Raw genomic sequence first — 20318 nt, forward strand, 5'->3', positions numbered from 1 at the left:
CCTTAAGACTCTTTCTCAGCCTCCTTGACCACTTCCTCCTTATTTCTTCTTCCTCTAAATTTTGGACCAAGGTTCAGTCTTGTATATTTTACTTCTATATGAATTCCCTTCAAGAGATACTCCTGTCTCATGGCTTTTACCATTATCTATGTGTTTATGGTTCCAAATGTGTATCCTCATCTTGGGCCTCTCCTTTGAGCTCCAAGCATGTATAACCAATTGCCTTCATATCTCTACACTTGGAGGTTATAGCAGTTTGTGTTCAACCAGAAGAGAGAAACCGTGTAGCAAGTTAAATGGGGAAGTTTAAATTAAAGAATTAGGAGCTATTGTAAAAGAGCAACTGTGACACATATGGTACCCAAGGGCAAAGAGAAGGTACCCTAGGAAAGGCAAACTTGGAAGGTGCTCAAACTTTGTTGGAGAAGGTATGGCTCAACCTACCAGACAGTAAGAAAACCAGAACTAGTCTGGAGTTGCTGGACAAGGAAGAGGCTACTCTTTGAAGTACAAGTGGGTACATTTAATCAATACGCAGTGACTTGCAGAGGAAGTCAGGGTATGGGCAGATGAAGAAGGCCCTCAAGAGAGGGGAGGGGCTCTAATTTCCATTTGAAGAGAACCACAGAATAGTTATTGTTAGGCTGAGGCTCCAGTGTCACAGAGAAGCCAGATCCTGGTTCCAGGGCTGAAGCAGCTCCACTGGATGTCCTCATATCCATACTGCCAAGGTCCAGTTTCCATCAGAAATGCCAGGAGGAAAAGCCTCTTCCTCCTGAAATGTCCCTCCAGTATTTACCATGCTTATTTTAAAGGAGAAATGCTTAAAAGAATTTTGTTGTTCACCAAAGAGAATATACTGAAACTGAAAAGTAAACTGAAACAAGTGTCCAACAGATATTTTAACTTGCTATGTCCAAACTCCTAGTTTTGACTCAAACCCACTGCTCTTTCAGTCTTCCCCATCTCAGTAAATGGCAACTCCATTCTTCAGGCCAAAACTCTTGTAGACATTCTGACTTCTATCTTTCACTCTAATGTCACACTAATTATATTAACAAGTGATGTTGCCTCCATCTTCAAATTAAATCTGAAATCAATGTACTTTTTATCAAATTCACAACTACCATCCTGATCAAAGTCTCCATCATCTCTCACCCTGACAGTTACAACAGCATTCTGACCTGTCTTCCTACTTCTTCCTGGTTAATTAGTGGGTCTGTTCTCTAACACACAATAGAAGTGATCTTGATGAAACTAAAGCATAAATCATACCATGTTATTTCTCTGCTCAATGTCCCCTATCCCCTGCCCTCAGGCTAAATTGAAAATCTTTATGGTAACCTATAAAGCCTACTCAATATGTTAACCCACCCACAATCTCTTTCACATCCTGCTTATTAACCCTGCACTCATTGAACTCTGGCCACATTCACCTCTTTGCTTTTTCTCAACTACATCAGACCCATTCCTACGTTAGGGACTTTGACACTTCTTTCCTCTGCTTGGAATGCTTCTGCTTCAGCTATCTGCATGACTTACTCTTTGACGTATGCCCTTTAGTTTTTTTACTCAAATGTCATCTTCTCAGCAAGATATGTTTTAGCCGTGCTACCTAAAATGCAACCAGATCCTAGAACAATTCCTGCCACAGGGAAGATGCCCAATAATTATTGGTTAAATAAATATCGTGCTATGAGCTGACCTTATGAATGAATCCATATGCTGAGAAAGAGATTATATTATTCTAAGTACCTGATACTATCTTAGAGCCACCACACCAGCCCTCAACTGCCTACCTCCAGACTTATTTTAAGTAAGAGAAATAAACTATCTTACATAATCCATTGTCATTCAGGAGTTTTACTTCTATGTATCTGGGAGTTGACTACTGGTGTTTCTTCCCATAGATCACTGATTCCTGATCTTAAATGTACACCAGAATCTGCTTTCAAAAACTACTAATTCTTGAGCCTCACCCCCAGGACTACTGATTTAATTGATTTTGGTAGAACCAGACATTATTACTTAGAAGATTCTAATTTCTGCCATGTGGCCAAGATTGAGACAAATTACTCTAACTATTTTTGTTAAATTTTTTGTATTATTATTATTACAAATGAATAATTATCTTCTTTGGTCTCAGTTTCTATCTAGTGACTCTTACATGTTCCACCATTGGATTATACCAAAGTAGAATAATAAAAAAAAAAAATACAAACAAACACTATTTGCCTATTTATACCTTACAGTGTTTTCACGCAACAACCAACTCTATTAAGAAAGCTTTTATTGCTTTTTCACTTTGCAGATTATGAGACTTCCCACTAAGAAAGTTCATTCTTGGTCACATCTCTGTTCAAAATGACTTACCACTATGATCAATTCTTTGGTTTGTCCAAAGCTCTAAAATAAGTTGGCATATTCTAGCCACAGGGGTCAGAGATTAGGATGGAGCTTTGTCCTGTAGTGATTAGAGGAAAGTAAATTGAGTCCTAAATTAATGTCTTGTAGACTCCGATTCACATGATTCCCAACAAATTAACCTAAAACTTAAAGAATGTAAGAAACAATCAAACCAACTAAGCAAGGATAATGGTCAAAAAGCCAAAGAATAAGACTTCAAAAGCCTTCAAAAGAAGGAAGGTCACACCCTTATTGATCTAAGTCAGGGTATATTTTTATTAAAGAAACAAATCTAAGCTCATTAAATAAAAACTAAGACTGTAGACTCATGGCATTTCATTGTATTTTATCTAAACCCAGAGAAGAGAGAGACACTCATCAATGCCCTAGAAAAAAGATGGAGGTAATTCCAAAGGCTTCACCTCACCTCTGAGTCCTGGGCAACCAGTTTTAGCATTTCTGACTGCTATCCATGTTAAATGATACAGAGTCTTCATGAACCAGGGACCAAATGGCAAAGGACATCATAAGTACAAATCCTTGCTCTGGCCCAATGGTAAGATCAATTATGCTATGATTTCCATGTTTACTATTACAATATCATTTTATTATTGAAAACCAGCATAATATAGTGCTTATAAATGTCACAAAAATGTTTTATGCTTCTACTTCCTCATAAATAAAATGGAAATAACAATAATATCTCTTAATGAGTCTATTGCAAGGATCAAAAGTGTTATCACATAAAGTAGATATTGCTTAATCCCTTATAAGCAATTTATATAGGAAGTATTTGCTATTATAAATATTACTAGTAACATTATCATTATTAGTAACATGATCACACAAGGACATTTATTTCACACAGTTTCACTCTCATTTGCGAAAAAATAGTTACAGGCTGAATAGTAGGTACCCGTTCTCCCTCCAACATTTAAATTCATATGTTGAATTCTTAATCCCAGTACCTCATTTGTAACTGTATTTAGAGATAGTACTTAAAAGAGCTAATTAAGATAGGAGAAAAGGGATTAAGACGGTATAGAAGGAATGGAGCTCAACTTCTCTCCTAAAAACAACAAAATTTACCAGCAAATACTGAGCAACGTTCCACCAAATGGACTGGAAACTTTCAAAAAGGTATTCTACTCCACGAGACAAAGAGGAGGCCACATCAAGAGGTAGGAGGGGCGATTACATGATATAAGCAACCCCATACTGCCCAGGTTGGAAGCCCCACAGACTGGAAAGTAACTGGTTCACAGAGACGCACCTGCAGGAGTGAGAGTTCTGAGCCACACATCAAACTCCCACGTGTGGGGAGCTGGCACTGGGAGAAAGAGCCCCAGAGCATTTGACATTAAAGGCCAGTGGGGCTTTTGTGCAGGAGCTACGTGGGACTGGAGGAAATGGAGACTCACTGCTTAAAAGGTGCACACACAAAAAAAAAAAAAAAGAAAAAGAAAAAAGTCCCAATTAGCCATGAAAAAAAAAAAAAAAAAAAAGGTGCACACAGGCTTTCACGTGCACTGGGTCCCAGGGCAAAGAAAAGTCTCCATAGGAATCTGGGTCTAACCTGACTGCAGTTCTCGGAGGACATCCTGGGAAAACAGGGTGAATGTGGCTTCTTGTGGGGAAAGGACATTAGAAGCAAAGCTCTCGGGAATATTCAGCAGCATGCCTTTCTCTGGAGGTGGCCATTTTGGAAAAGATCTGGCCCCACCCATTAGCACTGAGAAGCCCCAGGCCAAACAACAATCCAAGTGGGATCACAGCCCAACCCAACAGTAAACAGGCTTCCTCAAGAATCTCCAGGCACATGGCTGCATCTAATCTCATCCAGAGACAAAGCCCCACCCACCAGAGGGACAGGAATCAGCTCTACCTATGAGTGGGCAGGCATCAGCCCCCGTAGAAACTTCAGCCACAAGGGGGGCAGATGCCAGAAGTAAGAGAGGCTACAACTCCATTATCTGTAATAAGGTCACCACACCAAAAACCTATAAAAATGAAAAGATAGAGAACTATAACTCAGATGAGGGAGAAAGGAAAAACCCCAGAAAAACAGCTAAGCCATGAGGAGATTCTCAGCCTCCAGGAAAAAGATTTTAGACTGCTGATGCTGAGGATGATGTAAGACAGTGGAAATAAACTGGAGGCAAAGATGGATAACTTACAGGAAACACTGAGCAAAGAGACACAAGATATAAAACTTAAACAAGAAAAGATGCAAAATATAATAACTGAAATAAAAAATTCATTAGAAGCTGCCAAGAGCAGAATACAGGAGGCAGAAGAACGAATAAGCGAGGTGGACGACAGATTAGTGGAAATCATGGGTACGGAACAGAAAAGAGAAAAAAGATTGAAAACAAATGAATAGAGTCTCAGAGAACTCTGGAACAATGTTAAATGCACCAATATCCATATTATAGGGGTGCCAGAAGGAGAAGAAAGAGAGAAGGACAAAAACATATTCAAAGAGGGAACAGCGGAAAAATACCCTAACATAGGAAAGGAACCACTCACTCAAATCCAGGAAGCACAACGAGTACCATATTAAAAAAAACCCAAGGAGGAATACACGAGACATATTAATGAAACTGAGCAAAATTAAAGACAAAGAGAAAATATTGAAAGCAGCTAGGGAAAATAAACAAATAACATAAGGGAACCCCGATAAGGGCAGATTTTTCAGCAGAAACTCTGCAGGCCAGAAGGGAGTGATGAAAGGAAAAAACCTCCAACCAAGATTACTTTACCCAGCAAGGCTGTCATTCCAATTTGAAGAACAAATCAAAAGCTTTACAGATAAGTAAAATATAAGAAAATTCAGCAACACTAAACCAGCTTTACAACAAATACTAAAGGAACTTCTCTAGGCAGAAAAGAAAAGGCCACAAAGAGAAACAAAAATACCACAAATGACAAGGCTCACCTGTAAAGGTATATATACAGTAAAGATATGAAATCATCCATGCACAATCATGCCACCAAAATCAGAAATCATGACAAAAGGTGAGTACAAATGCAGGACACTGGAGATGCACTTACAATTAAGAGTCCAACAATTTAAAACAATCTCATATATATATAGAGAGAGAGACTCATATCAAAACTTCAGAATAAATGCAAACCAAAAATCTACAATTGATACACAAATGAATAAGAAAAATCAATGCAAATACAACACTACAGATAGTCATCAAACAAGAGAGAGAACAAGAGAAGAAGGGAAGAAAAACGAGAAACAAAAACAAATCCAAAGCAATTAATAAAATGGCAGTAAGAACATACATATCAGTAATTACTTTAAATCTTAATGGACTAAACTCCCCAACCAAAAGACACAGAATGGCTGAATGGATACAAAAACAAGACCCATATATATGCTGTCTTCAAGAGACCCACTTCATTTCTAGGGACACATACAAATTTAAAGTGAGAGAATGGAAGAAAATATTCCATGCAAACGGGAATCAAAAGAAAGCTGGAGTAGCAATACTCATATCAGACAAAATATATTTTATTTTTTTGTTTTTGTTGTTCTTTGGGGGGGTTGTTTCTTTTTAAAGGATTTATTTAATATCATTAGTTTTTTGACAGTGTTTACCCCAATACAATTTTTTTTCTACTGTACAGCATGGTGACCCAGTTACAAATACATGTACAAATCCTATTTTCGCATATTATCATGCTCTATCATAAGTGACTAGACATAGTTCCCAGTGCTACACAGCAGGATCTCACTGCTAATCCATTCCAAAGGCAATAGTTTGCATCCATTAACACCAAGCTCCCCATCTGCCCCACTCCCTCCCCCTCTACTCAGGCAACCACAAGTCTATTCTCCAAGTCCATGATTTTCTTTTCTGTGGAAAGGTTCATTTGTGCCATATAGTAGATTGTAAATATGTGATATCATATGGTATTTGTCTTTCTCTTTCTGACTTACTTCACTCAGTATGAGAGTCTCTAGTTCCATCCATGTTGCTGCAAATGGCATTAGTTTATTCTTTTTATGGCTGAGTAGTATTCCATGGTGTATATATATCACATCATCCTAATCCAATCATCTGCCAATGGACAGTTGTTTCCATGTCTTGGCTATTGTAAACAGAGCTGCAATGAACATGCAGGTGCATGTGTCTTTTTCAAGGAATGTTTTGACCGAATATATGCCCAAGAGTGGGATTGCTGGGTTATATGGTAGTTCTAAGTATAGATTTCTAAGATACCTCCATACTGATCTCAATAGTGGTTGTACCAGGTTACATTCCCACCAACAGTGCAGGAGGGTTCCCTTTTCTCTACACCCCCTCCAGCATTGTTCTTTGTGGACTTATTAATGATGGCCATTCTTACTGGTGTGAGGTGGTATCTTGGGGCAGTTTTGATTTGTATTTCTCTAATAATCAGGGATGTTGAGCATTTTTTCATGTGCTTGTTGGCCATCTGCACATCTTCCTTGGAGAAATGTCTATTCAGATCTTTTGCCCATTTTCCCATTGGGTTGTTGGCTTTTTTGCTCTTGAGTTGTATAAGTTGCTTACATATTTTAGAGATTAAGCCCTTGTCAGTTGCATCATTTGAAAGTATTTTCTCTCATTCTGTAAGTTGTCTTTTTGTTTTCTTCTTGGTTTCCTTTGCTGTGCAAAAGCTTTTGAGGTTGATTAGGTCCCATTGGTTTATTTTTGCTCGTGTTTTTGTTGCTTTGGGGACTCACCTGAGAAAATATTCATGAGGTTGATGTCAGAGAATGTTTTGCCTATGTTCTCTTTCAGGAGTTTGATGGTGCCTTTCATTCTTTCAGTATTTTGAGTCTATTTTTTTTGCATGGGGTGAGGGTGTGTTCTAGTTTCATTGATTTGCAGGCAGCTGTCCAGGTTTCCCAGGAATACTTGCTGAAAAGAATATCTTTTTCCCATTTTACTGTCTTGCCTCCTTTGACAAAGATTAACTGACCATAGGTGTCTGGGTTAAATTCTGAGTTCTCTATTCTGTCCATTGGTCTGTATGTCTGTTTTGGTAGCAGGACCACACTGTCCTCATGACTGTGGCTTTGTCATATTGCCTGAACTCTGGGAGAGAGATGCCTCCTGCATGATTTTTGTTCTTCAGAATTGCTTTGACAATTTTGTGTCTTTTGTGGTTCCATATAAATTTTTGGATTGTTTATTCTAGTTCTGTGAAAAATGTTATGGGTAATTTGATAGGGATTGCATGGAATCTGTAGATTGCTTTGGGTAGTACAGCCGTTTTTACAAATTAATTTTCCTAACCCAGAAGCATGGAATATTTTCCATTTCTTTACATCTTCTTTAGTTTCCTTGATTAATGTTTTAAGGTTCTCAGCATATAGGTTTTTAACCTCCTTGGTCAGGTGTATTCCCAGGTATTTGATTTTTTGAGGTGCAATTTTAAAAGGTATTGTATTTCTGTATTCTTTTTCTAATATTTCATTGTTAGTATACAGAAATGCAACTGATTCTGAATGTTAATCTTATATCTTGTTGCTTTGCTGAATTTGTTGGATAAGTTCAAGGGTTTTCTATATATAGTATCATGTCATCTGCACACAGTGACAATTTTACCTCTTCTCTTCCTATTTGGATGTCTTTCATCTCTTTAGTTGGTCTGATTGCTGTGGCTAGGATTTCCAGTACTATGTTGGATAAAAGTGATGAAAGTGAACAACCTGGAATTGTTAAAGATTTTAGTGGAAATGCTTTCAGCTTTTCTCCATTGAGTATTGTATTTGCTGTAGGTTTGTCATAAATGGCTTTTATTATGTTAAGCAATGTTCCCTCTATTCCCACTTTGGTAGAGTTTTTATGAAGGGATGTTGAACTTTGTCAAATGCTTTTTTTCTGCATCTATTGAGATGAGTATGTAGTTTTTGACTTTTCTTTTGCTAATGTTGTGTATGACATTGATTGATTTGTGTATGTTGAACCATCCTTGTGCACCTGGGATGAATCCCCCTGGTCATGGTGTTTGATCTTTTTTATATGTTGTTGGATTTGGTTGGCTAAAATTTTGTTGAGAATTTTTGCATCTAAATTTGTCAAAGATATTGGTCAATAGTTTTCTTTTTTGGTGGTATCTTTCTCTGGTTTTGGAACTAGGGTGTTGGTGGTGTCATAGAATGTCTTTGGGAGTGTTCCTTCTTCTTCAACCTTTTGAAAAAGTTTAAGGAGGATGAGTATAAGGTCTTCTTTGTATGTTTGGTAGAATTCGCCTGTGAAGCCATCTGGTCCTGGAGTGTTTTTATGACATATTCTATTTCATTGCTAGTGATTGGTCTGTTCAGTTGATCTATTTCTTCTTGATTCAGTTTTGGCAGGCTGTAAGTCTCTAGAAAGATGTCCATTTATTCGAGGTTGACAAAATTTGTTGGCATACAATTGTTCATACTATTTTCTCATTTTTTTTTTTTTTTGTATTTCTCTAGTATCTGTTGTGATTTCTCCTTTTTCATCTCTTATTTTGTGTTTTGGAGTTTTTTTCTCGCCACTTCTTGGTGAGTCTAGCCAGAGGTTTCTCAATTTTGTTTACCTGTACAAAGAATAACCTCAATAGTTTTATTGATCTTTTCTATTGTTTTTTGAATCTCTATTTTATTGATTTCCACTTTGATCTTTATTATTTCCTTCCTTCTGCTGACTTAAGGTTTTGTTTGTTGTTCTTTTACCAATTCATTTAGGTGTTAAGTTGTTGATTTGAGATTTTTCATATTTTTTTGAGGAAGGGCTGTATTGCTAGGAATGTCCCTCTGAGCACTGCTTTTGCAGCATCCCATACATTTTGAGTGGATGTGTCTTCATTATTATTTGTCTTGAGGTATTTTTAATTTCCTTCTTGATTTCTTCATTGACCCATTGCTTTTTTAGTAGCATGTTGGTTAGTGCCATGTAGTCAGTTTTTTCTCATTTCTTTTCCTGTGGTTGATTTCTAGTTTCATGCCATTGTGGTCAGAGAAGATACTTGAAATAATTTCTATACGCTTAAATTTGTTGAGGTGAGCTTTGTGCCCCAGTATGTGATCAATTCTTCAGTATGTTCCATCTATGCTTGGAAAGAATATGTATTCTGATTTTTTTGGATGTAATGTCCCAAAAATTTCAATTAAGTCCAACTTTTCTATTTTGTCCTTTAGGATCTCTGTTGCCTTATTGATTTTCTGTCTGAGGTATCTGTCCATTATTGTTAGTGGGGTGTGAAAGTCTCCTACTATGATTGTATTCCCATTGATTTCTCCTTTTATGTCTGTTAGTATTTGTTGTAGGTATCTGGGTGTTCCTATATTAGGGGCATATATATTGACGGTTGTAATATCCTCTTCTTGAATGGATCCTTTAACCATTCAATAGTGTCCTTCTTTGTCTTTTTGTATGGCCTTCGTTTTAAAGTCTATTTTGTCTGATGTGAGTATTGCAACTCCAGCTTTCCTGTCTTGTCCACTGGCATGAAATATATTTTTCTATCCCCTCTCTTTCAATCTATAGGTGTTCTCTGCTCTAAGGTGAGTTTCTTGTAGGCAGTAGATTGAAGATTTTTGCTTTTTAATCCAATCTGCCACTCTGTGTCTTTTTATTGGAGCATTTAGTCCATTGACATTTAAGGGGATTATTGTCACCCTAAACACTGAATAAGATATGTATTCATTGCCATTTTAAACCTCGTTTTCCAGTTGATTCTACGTTTCTCTTTTCTTCTTTTCATTTTTGGGTTGGATGGTTTCCATTTATTTTATCCCTGAGTACATTTCTGTTCAGTTTTTGTAAATGTAATGTTTGGTTTTGATTTGTGGTTGCCCTGCTTTTTAAGCATGTTAAGCCCTTCCTATTTCTGCTTGCTTTTGCCTGATAGTCATAGAGGCTCAGACACACCATTAAAACCATTAAAATAAGAAAAAGAATCCATATTTTCTTACTTTCCTTCCCTACATTGTATGATTTTGATGGTTTTTTTTTTTTTTTTTGTTAGTTTGTTTTTTTTACCTCTTCATGTTTAGCTCTGCATGCTGGCTTATTTAAGCACTTGCTTTCTAATTGTGGTTTTCTCCATCCTAATTCTTCTTTTCTCTTTTTTTTTCCCTCTCCTTTTTTTAACTTAGAGAAGCCTTTCAGTATTCCTTTTAGAATGGGTTTAGTATTTCTGTATTATTTTAGCTTTTGTTTTTTGGAGAAATTCTTTATTTCCCCTCCTATTTAAGTGATATTCTGGCTGGATAGAGTATTTCAGGTTGCCAATTTTTTCCTTTTAGCACTTTCAATATATCTTGCCACTCCTTTCTGGCCTGTAGTGTTTCTGTAGAAAAATCAGCTGATAGCCTTATGGGGGTTCCCTTATAACTAATGCTTTGCTTTTCTCATACTGCCTTTAGAATCCTCTCTTTATTTTAATTTTTGCCATTTTTATTATATTATTTCTTGGTGTGGGCCTATTTGGGTTCAGCTTGTTTGGGGTCCTCTGTGTTCTTGTATCTTGATATCAGTATGCGTTAGATTTGGAAAGTTTTCAGCCATAATTTCTTCAAATATATATTCAATACCCTTTTCTTCTTTTCCTTCTGGAATTCCTATTATGCATAGATAGGCCTGCTTTATATTATTCCATATGTCTCATATTGCTTTCATGTTTTTTCATTTGGTTTTCTGTCTGGTGTCCTGATTGGGTGATTTCCATTATTTTACATTCCACATCACTAATTCATTCCTCTGCATTATTCACTCTGGTCTTTATTGCCTTAAGCTAAGTTTGTATCTCTGCAAATGAATTTTCTAGTTTTTATTGGCCCCTCCTTATATTTTTTAGTTCCTTTCTAAAAGAATATGCATTACTGTTCATATCCTCTATTAATTCCTTCAGTATTTTCCATACCTCCCTTTTGAGCTCAATGTCTGTCAGACTGCAGAGGTCTGTTTCATTGTTGTCTGCTTTAAGTGAATTCTCCTGTTGCTTTAAGTGGGCATGGTTTCTGAGCTTCTTCATCTTGCTTGTGTTTTTCCTTTCCTGTGAGTTCAGGGAAGCCAAACTGTAGTCTTAGAAGGCTATTTCTATGCAAGAGTATCCCTCTGTATTTTTTTTTGGGGGGTACTATATATTTTTGGTGTGGGAGTTTGGATATTTTCTGTCTCTTTCTTTGGTGTGAGCAGGCTGTTGTTCCCAGGATGCTCAGTGTGTTTTCATGGAGAAGGAGGCAATGGGTAGGGCCAGCAGTCAGTGCCTGGTCATAGGACTCTCAACAGCAACAAGGACCTGCAGGAAGGTGGTACAGGCTACCCCTAGTTGCAGGGCCCTGGGATGTGGTAATAAGCTCTAGGCAGATCTTCAAGGTGACCAGAGCATTTGGCAGTAGCCACAGCAGGGCGTGTGAGTTCCCAGGGGAGTGAGAGCAACAACAGCTTGTGTTTGATTGCAATGCCCTCCTCTGAGGTGATTGCAACCACAGGTGCTGCCTGCTCAGGGACCCCTATTAGGAGCAGGCCATAACCATCTCTAGAGTCAGTGATAACTGTGGTGGTTTGCCCCTGCCACCTGTAGACCATGAATGAAAAAACCCATCTCACTTGGCCCACATATGAGGTGTTGTAAAGGGTGCTCTTAGTTGTAGTATCCTGGGAAGTGACAGAGATCAGGCGTGTGGTTAGTGCCCAGAACGGCTGGCAGTGGCAACAGCAGTGCAGGTGTGTTCCCAAGGGTGCAAGAGCACCAACAGGTGGTGTTCAGTAACAATGCCCTCCTCTGTGGTGCCCTTTAGGTGAATGGGGCTGCAAGTGATTTATGTTCAGATATCTCCAATGGCAGTGAGCCATGCCCTCCTCTGGAAACAGAGATAACTGTGGTGGTTTGCCCCTGCCACCTGCAGACCACACAAGAAGAATCCTGTCCCACTAAGCCCACACAGGAAGTGCTACAGCAGTTGCTCCTAGTTGGGAAGGAACAGTGACCAAGTGTATGTGGGTCACCCAGAGCATTTGTCAGTGGCAGCTGCAGGATGGGTGTGTTCCCAGGGGAGTGAGAGCAATAGCATATGGTTCTTGGTTGCAAGTCCCTCTTCTTTTTCTTTTTTGGCAATCCCTGAGGTGACTGGTGTCACTGGTGGAGCCCAATAACAGGCCCCCAGTAGTGGCAACCACGCCTCCCTCTGGCCTCTGAGACTACTACTGCAGGCTGTCACTGCCACCTGTAGATCGTGCAAGAGGCACCACATTGCACTTAGCCCCCTTATGCCCTGAGCCCACACAATAGGAACCTGGCCACTGTTAGCCTTCAGAAGAAGCGCCTAATCTCCCTTAAAAGAGCAATAGGCTTCTCCACGCCCATAGCCTCCAAAGAGCCACCCCACCATCTAAGCTTGTGGGCATACACATGCTCCAGCAAAGGGAGTTTCCTATGGCAGCAAGCCACTCCTCCTATCCCCTGCCCAACAATGGTGCTTTGCCTTTACTGTGGGTCTGGACCTTCTCCCAGGTTCCTTCTGTGATGGTGGTCCCCACCTTAGCCCATGGCACACTTCTCCTTAGCCCTTCATGCCAGCCTCAGTCCTCACCCCAGGGCTGACCTCAGGATCCTGAGTCTCAGCACCCACCCCCAGCATGAGCATCTCAGGCTCTGGTGTCTGGGCTGGTGGTTCAGATGATCTCTGTGGCTCTCACTCTGCTTTGCTATTCTCAGTTCAGCTGCGACTTTGAGGTCTGACTGACTCAGCCAATCTTTCACCAATTAGGTGGCTTTGCAGGAGGTGGGTTCCTTTTCTCCTTCTTAGCTCTATCTTAGGAATGCTAGTACCATCTTGATTCCTTTTCTCTTTTTTTCCTCTGTTACACCCAGTTATGTCAAGAGTTTCTAGACTTTTTTGGAGATTTAAGGTCTTCTGCCAGCATTCAGTTGATGTACTGTGCAAGCAGTTTTACCTGTAGATGTGGTTTTTTTTTTTTGATATGTTTGTGGGAGGTGTGCATGACCTCTTATTCCTCCACCATCTTGCACCACCTCCATCAAAACAGACTTTAAAATGAAGAATATTTTAAGGGACAAGGAAGGACACTACATGATGATCAAAGAATCAATCCAAGAAGAAGACGTAACAATTTTAAATATCTACACACCCAACATAGGTTCACCACAATATATAAGGCAACTGCTAACAACCTTAAAGGACAAATCGACAATAACACAATCATAGTGGGGGACTTTAACAACCCACTTACAGCAAAAGACAGATCAACCAGACAGAAAATCAATAAGGAAACACAGCCCCTGAATGAAGCATTACACCAGATATACTTAATAGATATTTATAGGACATTCCATCCAAAAGCAACAGAATACACATTCTTCTCAAGTGCACATGGAACATTCTCTAAGATTGATCACATCCTGGGCTACAAATCCAACCTCAGTAACTTTAAGAAAATTGAAATCATATCAAGCATCTTTTTCAACCATGACGCTATACGATGGAAATCAACAACAAGAAAAAAACTGCAAAAAACACAAACACGTGGAGACTAAACAACATGCTATGAAACAACAAATGGATCTCTGAAGAAATCAAAGAGTAAATTAAAAAATACCTAGAAGCAAATGACAACAAAGATACGACACTCCAAAACCTATGGAATGCAGCAAAAGCCATTCTAAGAGGAAAGTTTATAGCAATACAAGCCCACCTCAGGAAACAAGAAAAAGCTCCAATAAACAAGCTAACATTACATCAAAAGCAGCTCAAGAGAGAACAGACCTAAAGTTCGTAGATGGAAAGAAATCATAAAGATCAGAGCAAAAATCAATGAAATAGAAAAAAAGAAACCCATAGAAAAGATCAATGAAATGAAAAGCTGGTTCTTTGAAAAGATCAACAAAATTGGTAAAACCTTAGCCAGATCAAAAGAGAGAGGACTCAAACCAATACAATCAGAAATGAAAAAGGAAAAGTAACAACAGACATCACAGAAATACAAAGGATCATAAGAGACCACTATATGCAACTATATGCCAATAAAACAGAAAATCTAGAAGAAATGGACAAATTCTTAGAAAGGTACAATCTTCCAAGAATAAACCAAGATGAAATAGAAAAGATGAATGGACCAATCACAAGTGCTGAAATTGAAACTGTGATGAAAAAACTTCCAACAAACAAAAGTCCAGGACCAGAGGGCTTCACAGGTGAATTCTATCAAACATTTAGAGAAGAGCTAACACCTCTCCTTCTGAAACTATTTCAAAAAATTGCAGAGGAAGGGATTCTCCCAAACTCATTCTATGAGGCCACCATCACCCTGGTACCAAAACCAGACAAAGATACCACAAAAAAAGAAAACCAAAGGCCAATTTCACTGATGAACATCGATGCAAGAATCCTCAACAAAATACTAGCAAACCACATCCAACAATACATGAAAGGGGTTGCACATCATGACCAAGTGGGATTTTTCCCAAGGATGTAAGAGTTCTTCAATATCAGCACATCAATCAGTGTGATTCACATTAACAAACTGAAGAATAAAAACCATATGATCCTCTCAATAGACACGGAAAAAGCCTTTGACAAAATCCAACACCCATTTCTGATAAAAACCCTTCAGAGGGAATCTACCTCAATATAATAAAGGCCATATATGAAAAACCCACAGAAAACATCACTTTCAATGAGGAAAAGCTGAAAGTATCCCTGCTGAGATCAGGAACAAGACAAGGATGTCCGCTCTCACCACTACTCTTCAACATAGTTTTGGAAGTCCTAGCCATGGCAATCAGAGAAGTAAAAGAAATAAAAGGAATCCAAATTGGAAAGGAAGAAGTAGATACAGATGACATGATACTATACCTAGAGAATCCTAAAGACTCTACCATAAAACTGTTACAGCTCATCCATGACTTTGGCAAAATCACAGGATACAAAATCAATACACAGAAATTGATGGCATTTCTATGCACTAACAATGAAAGAGCAGAAAAAGAAATTAGGGAAGCAATCCCATTTACCATTACATCCAGAAGAATAAAATACCTAGGAGTAAACCTATTGAAAGAGACAATAGACCCACACTCTGAAAACTATAAGACACTGAAGAAAGAAATCAAAGATGACACAAATAGATGGAAAGATATACAATGCTCGTGGATTGGAAGAGTTAATATTATCAAAATGACAATACTACCTAGGGCAATATACAGATTCAATGCAATCCCTATCAAATTACCAAGGACATTTTTCACAGAACTCGAACAAAATAGTTTAAAGTTTGTCTGGAAGCACAAAAGACCCAGAACAGCAAAAGACATCCTGAAAAAGAAAAATGGAGCTGGAGGAATCAGGCTCCCAGACTTCAGACTATGCTACAAAGCAACAGTCATCAAAACCAAATGGTACTGGCACAAAGACAGAAATATAGATTAGTGGAACAGGATAGAAAGCCCAGAATTAAACCCACGCACCTACAGCCAAATAATCTATGACAAAGGAGGCAAGACTATACACTGGAGAAAAGACAGCCCCTTCAATAAATGGTGCTGGGAAAACTGGACAGCCACATGGAAAAGAATGAAATTAGAACACTCCCTAACACCATACACAAAAATAAACTCAGAATGGATTAAAGACCTAGATATAAGTCCAGACACTATACAACTCTTAAGAAGAAAATATAGACCAATCACTCTCCAACATAAATGACAGGAACATCTTCTCAGATCCACCTCTTAGAGTCATGACAGTAAAAACAAAAATAAACAAATGGGACCTAATCAAACTTAAAAGTTTCTGCACAGCAAAGGCAACCCTGAACAAAATGAAAACACAACCCATAGAATGGGAGAAAATCTTTGCAAGTGAATCAACTGACAAGGGATTCATCTCCAAAATTTATGAACACCTTCTGCAGCTCAATACCAAAAAACAATCAACCCCATCAAAAAATGGGCAGAAGATCTAAACAGATGATTCTCCAAAGACATACAGAGGGCCAAAAAACACATAAAAAGATGTTCAACATCACTTATCATTAGAGAAATGAAAATCAAAACCAATCTGAGGTACCACCTTACACCAGCCAGAAGGCCATCATCAATCAAAAAGTCCACAAAAAATAAGTGCTGGAGAGGGTGTGGAGAAAAAGGAACCCTAGTACACTGTTGGTGGGATTGTAAATTGGTACAACCACTGTGGGAAACAGTATGGAGATTCCTCAGAAAACTAAAAATAGAACTACCATTTGATCCAGCCATCCCACTCCTGGGCATCTATCCAGACAAAACCATGACTCGCAAAGACACACATACTCCAATGTCACTGCAGCACTATTTTCAATAGCAAAGACATGGAAACAACCTAAATGTCCATTGACAGAGGAGTGGATCAAGAAGAGGTGGTACATATACACAATGGAACATTACTCGGCCATTCAAAGGAATGAAATAACGTCATTTTTAGCAACATGGATGGACCTAGAAAGTATCATGCTAAGTGAAGTCAGCCATACAATGAGACACCAACATCAAATGCTATCACTGACATGTGGAATCTGAAAAAAGGACACAATGAACTTCTTGGCAGAACAGATACTTACAGAGTTTGCAAAACTTATGGTTTCCAAAGGAGACAGTTTGGGGGGTGGGGGAATGTGTTGGGGGTGTGGGACAGAAATCCTCTAAAACTAGGTTGTGATGATCATTGCACAACTACAAATGTATTAAATTCTCTGAGAAAAAAAGAAAAAAATGAAAGAGGTAATTCAGGTAAAATGAAGTCATATGAATGGGCCCTAATCAATATGACTAGTGTCCTTAAAAGAAGATGAGCTTAGGACACAGACACACACAGACAGAAAACCACATGAAGACAGAGGGAAAATACAGCTATTTATAAACTAAGGAAAAAAGCTTTGGGAAACATCAACTCTGATGTCACCTTGATCTCAGACTTCTAGCCTCCAGAACTGTGAGAAAATAATTTTTTGTTGCTTCAGCTTCCCAGTCTGTGGTTCTTTGTTATGGCAGCCATAGCTAACTAATAAAATAGTGCATTTCTTTATTTTCTATAAATGTCTTTAATATTGATTTCTTGTCCATCCCTTGCCAAGACAGTATAAATCTCAGCAACTCCTGGGGATCCCCCACCACTAGGGCTGTGAAAATGCATGAGTATCCTAAGTACTACAGTGACAAGGAATGACCTTTCTGGTCCTTTTTCATCTGTCCAGCGGTTATTACTTAGACATATTTCACTTGGTCGCTGGGTCCAGCCTTCTCTGCCTACTGCTCCCGTGCACTACGATGGGGATGTAGGAATCTTTGACAAGCCTGAGATCTACACAGAGCTGGCTTTGTCACACAGCACTAACAGCAGGGTCCCTTCTGTGACCCTTGAGATATCCTTATAATAAGCCCCCCTCCTTGTACCTCTTTCAGTATAAGGAAAATTAATCCTTTTCCTTTCATCTCTCTCATGAGGCATTCTCTCTTTCTTTTCCCTCAGGAGCATCTAGCATAGTATCATCAAAAGGCCTAGATTGTGAGAAGACAAAAATCTGGGTGAACATGAAACTTCATTTTTTTTTTTTCCATACCCGATTTTCCCTTAAGCCAAAAAAGCACAAAGCCTGGCAACCTACTTGAATATGAATATAAATGGATAATAGAGAAAAACACCTAAGTTAACATCTTAAAAGTTACCCTGAAACATTACCATTAGTTTTTATATAGACTCTTAAAGCAAAATTTCTGGATTTTTAATTTTGAAAATGTTTGTGGGCTTCTTTCCTTCCTCTTCCTTTCTCCCAGCTTATTTACTGTACTAATTAATTTGTGAAAGGTGACCGAGTACTCTAGAAAAAAAGGTGAGGTGTTTCTATGGATTAGTCTACCTCTCCTCTGATCTATCTAGTAGGAGACAGAAAATCTATCAGGCAGAGTTTTTAGATGCAAGCAAGAGAAGATAACCGTAACTGATTAAGCAAGAAAAAAAAAAAGAATTTATTAAAAAGACTATTGGAGAGCTTGACCTCTGAATCATCAGGAGATTTGGACCATCTTGCTCAGAACTATGCATCTAGAAACAATGCCACAAATTAGACTGCAAAAGTGTGTTGATGAGAAAATGACTTTATTCTCTGTAAGGACTAGAACACTGAATGCCCTTGCTACTGTTGCTACTGATATGCCAGACATAAAATTTTTCTGTAACCACTTCCTTTATCAGGTAATTACATACTTTTCACTGCTCTCTGAGTCACCAGATCCATACTCAAAACCTGGTGTGGGCACATCCAGTTGAGAAAGCCTTATTTGCCTAAGCTCTGGCTTCAACTGAGGCTGAGAAGGTGAGCATCTGGAACTTTTAGTTTTCAGTTAATGTTGGCTCTGTCTCCCACCAAGACTCATTTCACCTAAGAAGGGGATTCAAATGCTAAGCTGCCAAAAATAATAAAATATCTTCACAACAGACCAATAGTAAGCTGAAAGAGAAAAAAATAAAATACATAGGAACTTAAGATTTGGTTAAGAATGCTTTAGGTTGAAAGTAATAAAATAACTGACCAGAAGTAATATAAATAATAAAAGGTGTTTTATCACATTGTATAAAATCTGAAAGTAAAAAGTTGCTTATTTTAGCTCAGTAGCTCAACAATGTCAAAATTAAGTTAAAAATTCTCTTGGCCTTTCCTAATTCCAATATAGCTTTTTTTTTTAACTTTTCATAGATGAATTTATTTCAAATTACAAATATTAAGAATAAAAGATTTATGCATTTCTTAACATAACAGTTTAGCTAAATATAAACTTTGCACTAAAGTTCTTAAGTGGCACAATATCAACAAAGAATATGAAAGCATTTTTAAACTATACAAAAATTCCAAATGGAAAATAATCTTGTTTCCATTTTATTATACATTAACATATAAAAAGTCTACTTTTATGAGACATCTAAAAGAATCAAAGCCACTTCTACTGCTATATCTTAAACTCCAAATCTGAAAACAATTTATTATATTTTGACTTTATAATAATATTCTATATTAAAACAGAGAAAATTCCAAATGCACACTTTTTACAAGATTGACATCTTAGGCAAGGTTTTCCTTAAAAAGTCAAAAACCAAAACCTAAAAAAAACCATAACCAAATACAAACCTTTTGCTCCATTTCCTAGCACTGGCTATTTTATTTGTTTTCCCTATAAAATCCTTTTACTTTATAAATTGTGTACTGTTGGATTTCAACCAGTAATCTGGTTCAAAAGTTGCACAAATAAACAAAAAATATGAAAATATTGTGTTATCCATCTTTTTTTTTTAAATAAATCTTGTAACAATAGCACTTTTTGCCCTGAATTGATGGGAAAAGACATGCCAAATCTATTTGCTGAAATTAAGCATCTTGCAGTAATATTTCTTTCCTGCTCCTTCATTTTCTTTCAACAAACAACAAAGGTTTCTTTTATAAATTATGATAAAATATTTATTATTATAAAATGATCTGTAGAACCATGTCACATTGCAAGTATACATCATATATACCTGGTTTTTTTTTGTTGTTTTTTGGTTTTTTTTTTTTCTTTTCGCCATTTCTTGGGCCGCTCCTGCGGCATATGGAGATTCCCAGGCTAGAGGTCGAATCAGAACTGTAGCCACTGGCCTACACCATAGCCACAGCAATGTGGGATCCGAGCCACGTCTGCGACCCACATACAGCTCATGGCAACGCTGGATCCCTAACCCACTGAGCAAGGCCAGGGATCGAATCCGCAACCTCATGGTTCCTAGTCAGATTCTCTAACCACTGAGCAACAACGGGAACTCCCATATATACTTGTAAAGTCCATATTTCTCACCTTTACTCCAGTGGCTTCCTTAAAACGAGGACTTTCCACATCTCATGATGTTATCTTTTGAAGACTGA

The sequence above is a fragment of the Sus scrofa genome, chromosome 13 (genome assembly GCF_000003025.6).
Source record: "Sus scrofa isolate TJ Tabasco breed Duroc chromosome 13, Sscrofa11.1, whole genome shotgun sequence".
Classification (NCBI taxonomy): domain Eukaryota; kingdom Metazoa; phylum Chordata; class Mammalia; order Artiodactyla; family Suidae; genus Sus; species Sus scrofa.